The sequence below is a fragment of the Eulemur rufifrons genome, chromosome 16 (genome assembly GCF_041146395.1).
Source record: "Eulemur rufifrons isolate Redbay chromosome 16, OSU_ERuf_1, whole genome shotgun sequence".
In the NCBI taxonomy this organism is placed as follows: domain Eukaryota; kingdom Metazoa; phylum Chordata; class Mammalia; order Primates; family Lemuridae; genus Eulemur; species Eulemur rufifrons.
Genome location: NC_090998.1, coordinates 64384087 through 64392188, shown reverse-complemented (window position 1 = coordinate 64392188; position 8102 = coordinate 64384087).

The window sequence follows — 8102 nt, the reverse complement described above, 5'->3', positions numbered from 1 at the left end:
TCAAAAGTACCTACTCAATCACTGTTTCAATATTCTGTCTGGTCTGAGTTGAATACAAGCCCCATGAAGGAAGAAACCATATCTTTCTTGTTCACTATGTACCTGGAACATGGTAGTAATTAAAGAAATACTTGTTGAACAAGTAAATGTTGATGGGATGGATGAATGGATGGGTGATAGGCAGATACTTTCTCATGGTCTTTGAGTCTCACAAAGTTCCATATTATTTGAAATGAAACATTCCAATACCCCTTCAGAATCGCATAAAGATAGATGCTAATGCCAGGAAGAGAGAGAAAGCCTTATTTAACCTTCACTTAGACTCCACAAGGTGCAGTTAGTGATATAAAAGGAAGGAATACCATTTTGGAGCTCTGTGTTTATTCAATTCACTAGGATGCCTAAACTGAATATTATTTGCATTGTGTAATCCTAAACATTTTCATTCTAGTAAATTAACAAGTGAGCGTGTTGCTAGATTAGGAGGCACTATTTGAGTTTTCACTGGGATTGGCCCTGCCAATCACATCTCTAAATACAATGATTACTGCTTTTAATCAATTTCTAGACTTCTTTGTTCCATAGATTTCCAAGTGCAGTTCAAGTATTTCATGAATGAGGCTACTGTGGAGACTCTTACAAACACTACCTTTCTCAGTGGTGGCTGTGTGCCTAAGGAAGGAGAGGGAGGTCCCCCTGTTATCGGGCTTTGATATGCTGTCTTGCTGGAGCAGCAACATGATTAGAATCATGCCTTTGAAAATATAAAACATAAATTAGTTTTCTATCATATGCCTTACTGCCACTAAGCTTTGTTGGCATTTGGAGGGAAAACAACTTTTAAGGCATTTTATTTTCTGTGAATCTGGGGCTAAACGTCAACACACATTTCTTTTCTTTTTTGATGAGAGGTCCCTGCTAATATTTATTAATGGAACTCTGTGCTGTGAGAATATGTTCCCTGGTTGAAGAATGGACATAGACAACATTCCAGGATAGCCAAGGCCAAACACATTATTATTAATATTAATATTATTTTACCTCAGCTGGGGAAAAATGCGTGGGCCTTCACACATATATAAACACTCCCAGAAAACTGCAGAAATATTGAACACCCATTCAAAGATCAAAGAATAAAACCACTAAACTAAATGATTTATCTCTCCAGGTTACTGGTACTTACAAAATTGACTAAATTGTTAGGTCTTCTTACATCTGTCAGAGGGTATGCTGAAGAATCTTTCACCTGTACAGAGAGGAGGAAAATAAAGAAATCAGAAACAAAATCTACATTATCACCAGAAAAAGGTAAAAGAAAAAGAAAACTAGAGGTCTTATGAGACATGGTAAAAGAATCCGGACAACTGACAGAATGTGGTGGCTATTTTTCAAAAAAGAAAGAAAGAATTTAAAGACATGTGATTATTGCACTTTGACCTTCACCACCCCTCCAGTTTGAGTACACTGAATAATCTGTTCTCCTAATTTTGAGCTTCATCTTTGAGTTTGTGACAGCCTCCCAGGACATTGTTTTATGCATAAAGTTATTATCCCCTTTTGTATCAGGTCTGTTGTAAATGTCCATTATAATCTCTGCTGCTTAATTTAGCAGATGGTTGGAACTGTACAATTCTTCTCAGTGGAATTAAATATGGTTATGTCATTCCCCAAGTTGATTTAAAAGAAGTAATTTGAGATCCAGTAATGTTTCGTTTTCAGTATTAGTTCAGAATCCTTGCCATAAATGTTTTCTTTTCTCCACTTCTGTAATTTCAAATATCTATGGATGAACTGGGTTGGTCTTCCACTTTCTGAGCTCTTGATATCCTTCAATAAAGAAATAAAGAAGAATAAATCATTGTACCCAAACCTCATGTTTTGCTACATGATTCTTCAGAAGCCCCCAAAGGGATTTTTCCATTATATTTGCACAGCACTGTTTCTCATCTGTCAGCCAATACCAAGTGGATAGAAATTATTTCTTACACCAAACTGCTGGTACTTGTTAATTCCACCTCCAATGAATACCTTGTGCTGCTGTCAAGATATTGGTGATCAAATGTAATTAGCAAGAAACAGAGAATCTGCATCTAAAAAAATTCTCAGAATCTTCTACCTACTCAGAATGCCATCTACGTTTTTTGTTCCATGGATATTCAATTGGCTGAGGACTGTTTTAGCAGGATCATGCATTTTGAAAGACAAGGAACTAAGAAAAGAGAGATTGTTCATAGTCCCAGATCTGTCTCTAAGAAACAGGGTCACTTCTCTCCACCCTGGGGGCTCTTCCAAAAAGGTAGTTTTTCTAAACCACGATTTCACTATTCATAAGGGCTCATTATTATATGTTATTCAACCTCTTTGAACTTCCAATTTCTATGCCCTCCCAACCTCCTACTGTTCCCGTTGAACTTTACTTTGGACTCCACAGGAAGCAAAGGGAGGGTAATATTTGAGGGTATGCAGAGATGGTTGATTTAGTCAGGAAAGCTCATTACTATGCCATTATGTTTTGTATTTAGAAGCTTTCTTCTGAGGGAGTAAAGGATCTTAATTTCAAATAGGAAGTAAGCTTTGTGATTCCCCCGCGAAACTGGCAAATTATATTAAAAGAGACAAACACGTTCTAGGGAGTGTTTGGATTATAATGCAAAACAGTCAGGAGACCTGGGTTAGTGTGTCTGCCAGTTGCTAGCACTTTAGGTCCCTGTGTTTTAGTATCCTCTTCACAACCACGAATTGTAATCTCGAAGACTAATAATGTGTATATGTATTCATATAAATAAAATATAATATATATGGAGGTTCTTTGTAAATGATAAAAATACTGTTTGTGTACAAGATATTTTTACATTATTATCATCAGTAAGCTCTTCCCTCTCTGCAGGGAAGTTGAGAAAGGAGCAACAAGATGTCATCTGTAGGAATCCTTCTGCCCTGCCTCAGGCTGTTTTCACTCTACTGCTCCCCACCTTGGCAACCCCCACCCCCAAGAAAATAATGGGACAGATGCACACTCCTCCCTGTGCGTGGTCAGCTAAATGCCTTGTATCCCAGCCATGATGACGGCAGCTACCGTGGTGGTGATAAATCAGCCAAGCCTTGCTGCAATAGGTATGCAGCTGGCTTCCTAAGAGAAAGGTTTTCTGAGCCTGGCACAGGGGGAAAAGCATAAGTTTTATCATAAGACACATGCATTTTCTAAATTACAATATACCCGCTTATATATCAGCAGTTGAATCCTGGGCAGTTACTCAGTCCTTGTAATTCTTATAATCTTGGTTCCCACCTGCTAAATTAGAAAGAATTGAACTACCTTTCAGGATATTAAGGGTTAAGCGAGCAAACATAATGAAGCTTCTGCCATAGTTTTAATTACCTACTAGGTCTTCAGTAAATGGTGTTTCCTGACTTTATCCCATCCCCAATTCTTCTTCTACCCTTTTGGCTGCAGCCAAAGAGCTATCAGAATTATTCACTGCAGATCCCACTTATACTGAACCAGTTCTCCCCACATCACCCCTCCAAAAAACAGCACCTCTCCTAGAGAAATTATTCTGTTTTTCTTCCTATAAACTTCAGTGAGGCTCATTTGAAAAGCTATGCTTTTTTTCCCAAACTCTTTTGTGATCCAAAGTAGCTTTCCAATTCATTCCTTATTAGAATTATCACTGTGTTTTGCACAACAGAACGAGGGGAGAAAGAGCTAGAGAGAGCTTATGTACTTTTCCTTTACACCGTAGTATTTTGGTTTAAGTGTTTGCCTCAAATTAAGTTTCATATGAAACCAAGGCAAAGCTTTTCATCTGTAACTCATTTATTTATAAGGATTTACAAACTTTTACAGTCAGTTTTGCTGTGGGTTTCCATTTATTTTACTTGGGTTCCCTAGTGGTTATGCCAGGAATACAATCAGTTATGTGATTCAGAGATAAATTCTAGCAAACACTGATAAAAGAGTAACACATGAAAATTTCACATGATTAAATGAGCCAATTCAAAGAATTGGAATCTTTGAACTCTGTGAGACCTTAAATATCACTTACTCCAATACCTTATTTTTAAACAGTTACCACTATAGAACATTTTCAGTTGTCATGGAATTCTGTCAAGTGCATCACATATATTCTATTGCTTAGTTTCCACATTCTCTCCATTTATTAGATGAGAACACTGAAGCTCTGAAAAGTTTAATACATTTTCCAAGGTCAAGTGTCAGAAAAAGACCTAGAGATTATTGATCCTTAACTTTGGCTCTTTCCACTAAGCAATGATGTGTTGTTTTATGTATTTAATAAGAGGAAGCTAGGGCCAAGGGCTCCTAATTGCTTTGAAGAGGATGACTAAGGTAGATAGTAACAGAGATGGAATGAGACAACTGGGCTTCTGAAAACCCATTCGGTCTTCATTTTGATCTTATTGCACATTAAGATATTGTAAGATGGGCCTCTGTCATTTTTCTTGAGGCTTTTCACTTAACATTGAGGAATTAAACAAATAAAAACATGGTTCCCTGTCTTCTTTATACTTTGTCTCAATTTTCCATCTGTATTCACATTTTCTTTTTCATAATTCTCTGTTTCCATTTCCATTGTATAATTTCTTTTTATTATGCAGGGTCTTTTAAATCTTGTCCATTCTTTATGGCATAAGTGAGAAATGAACAACTGGAATATTGCTATAGAGAAACGAAGAAACCACAATCAATCTGTAATAATTAGGGTTATAAAAAGTGTGGTGTTTTGAATATCAGATGATGCTACTTATCTTCTCTACCCTATATTTTACTTGACTCCATACTGTAAAGCGACATAGGCTGCTGATTCGGAAAGGTACAGCCAGGCTGTGGCCCCCTGGAGGAACCTGGGGACACACTCCAGGTACTTTGATGGCAATTACTTGAACCACCTTGATTTGCTCTGGCATTTTTTACCTACTGCTTTGCTGGATCCAGATTCTGATTCATGGCTCTTTCCTCTCACTTTTGATCCCACCTCCAGTGCTTGGACTTGGCCTAGAAAGGTTGACTCTGTGAGCTTGGGTCCTCCCAGTCTTCCCAGGCCTTGGCTGAGGCACAGCACTGGAGCTTTCTGCTCTTTCCTCCATCAAGGCCCATTCCTCTCCTGGGTCCAGGCTAAGCCCCTAGGTCTCAGACTCCTGCTTCCTGCCCAATGGAGAGGCCAACCTGGCTATGGCCACTGCTGAGTGCCTGATCTGCCTGCAGCAGAGACCAATACTGAGTCCCCAATATGGCACCATTCCCCAAGGTGATGAGCCAGCTACCTGATAGTAGGTTGATGACACTGAACTGCTTTCATCATGGAAAGAGCAGTGTTTTGTTATTATTGGAACATATATTTACTCCAGATACAGATTTGCCTTCTCTGCATGCAATGCTTCTGCCAAAACTACCACCCACAGACTTACAGAATGCCTTATCTGCTGTCATCGTATTCCACACAGCATGGTTCTGATCAAGGAACACACATCACAGTGAAAGAAGTGTGGCAATGGGCCTATGCTCATGGAATTCATTGGTCTTATCATGCCCACTATTCTGAAGCAGCTGGCTTGACAGAATGGAAGAACCTCCTTTTGAAGACTCAGACACAGTCACAGCTAGCTGGCAATATCTTTCAAGGTTAGGGCAAGGTTCTCTTGAAGGATTGTATAGGCTCAGAATCAGTATCCAATACAGTATATTCTGCTGTTTCTCCTACTGCCAAGATTTATAGGTCCAGAAGTCAAGGAGTAGAAATGACAGTTGCAGTATTTACTATTGCCCCTAGTGACCCACTAGCAAAATTTTTGCTTCCTATTCCCACGACCTTATGCTGCACTGGCCTACAGGACTTAGTTCCAAAGGGAGGAATGCTTCCACCAGGAGACACAATGACTTCATTGAACTGGAAGTTGAGACTTCCATCTGGCCACTTTAATCTCTTCATGCCTCTGAAGCACCAAGTGAACAAGGGAGTTACTTTGCTGACTGGGGTGATTGTTCCTGACTACCAGGGGAAACTGGACTTCTACTCTAAAACAAAGGTAAGGAAGAGTATGTCTGGAATACGGGAGATCCCTTAGGATCTATTACTATGCCATGTGAGTCAGGACAATGAAAAAATGCAACAACCTAACTCAAGTAGTCTGAGACTACTAGTATCCCAGATTTTCAGAAATGAAGGTTTAGGTCATTCTATCAGGTGAAGAACCACAACCAGCTAAGGTGCTTACTGAAGGCAAAGGGAATTCAGAATGGGAAGAAAGTAGTGATAAATACCAGCTACAATTATGTGACCACTTATAGAAATGAGGACTACAATTGTCATGAATATTTCCTCCTTATTTTGTTATGAATTTGTTTGTGTGTATGTGTGTATATGTATAGAAAGAACACACATATCTTTGTTTTCTTTTCTCCCTTATTCCCTTATGTAACATAAGATATATTGACTTTATATCATAGCATTTAAGTATTTTTAATTTTACATAACAGTATTTAGGTTATGGGATATCTAAGAGAAGAGTAACTTCAGTCAAGGACTTTCTCTCCCATTGTGGGAAAGAGGTTAGTACATTTTTGGCTGTACGCAGGAGAGTTGCATCATGTTAGAATCATGTCCTTGTTAGTGTCTTTATTTGGAGATTAAGTATAGTTTAAGGAGACAAACATGGGTGCCAACTTGTTAAGAGGATGGACTTGAGATGGTTAATTTTATTTGTCAACTTGACTGGGCCATAGGGCATCCAAACATTTTGTTTAACATTACTCTGGGTATGTCTTTGAGGTAGGCATCAGACTACCTGTTTCAAAACACATTACAAGGCTAAAGTAACCAAAACAGCATGTTATTGATATAAAAACAGACATATATACCAATGGAACAGAATAGGGAACCCAGAAGTAAACCCACATATTTACAGCTAACTGATCTTCAACAAAGCTGCCAAAAATATACATTGGGTAAAGGACACCTCTTTTAATAAATGATGCTGGGAAAACAGGATAAACATATCCACAAGAATGAAACTGTACCCCTATCTCTCATCATATACAACTCAAAATAGATTCAACTCAAAATAGATTAAAGATTTAAACATAAAACCCAAAAGTATAAAACTACTAGAAGAAAACATAGAGAAAACTATTCAGGACATTGGTCTAGGCAAAGATTTTATGGCTAAGACTTCAAAAGCACACGAACAAAAAGAAAAATAGACAAAAGAGATTATATTAAATGAAAATGCTTCTGTTCAGCAAAAGAAACAATCAACAGAGTGAAAAGACAACCTCTTGAATGGGAGGAAATAGTTGCAAATTACTCAGCCAACAGGGGACTAATATCCAGAATATACAAGGAAATCAAACAACTCAAGAGTAAAATAATATTAATAATCCCATTAAAATAAGCAAAGGACATGAATAGGTAATTTTCAAAAGAAGACATACAAATGGCTAACAGGTAAATGAAAAAGTGCTCAACATCACTAATCATCAGGGAAATGCAAATCAAAACCACAATGAGATATCATCTCACTCCAGTTAGAATGGCTATTACTAAAAAGACAAAAAATAGCAAATGCTTGTGAGGATTTAGAGAAAAGGGAACTCATACACTGTTGGTGGGAATATAAAAGAGTACAACTGCTATGGAAAACAGTATGGAGATTTCTCAGGAAACTAAAAGTAGAACTACCATACGATCCTACAATCATACTACTGGGTATCTATCCAAAAGGAAAGAAATCAGTATATCAAAGGGATACCTGCACTCACATGTCTATTGCAGCACTATTAACAGTAGTAAAGGTATGGAATCAACCTAAGTGTCTATCAGTGTATGAATGGATAAAGAAAATGTGGTATATATACATGATGGAATACTATTTGACTATAAAAAATAATGAAAACATGTCATTTGCAGCAATGTGGGTGGAACTGGAGATCATTGTGTTAGGTGAAATAAGTCAGGCACAGAATGACAAATATCACTTCTTCTCATTCATATGTAGGAGCTAAAAAATTTGATCTTGTGGACGTAGAGAATAGAGTGATATCATAGCAGAGACTGGGATGATGGATGGGGGTTGAGGGATAAAGA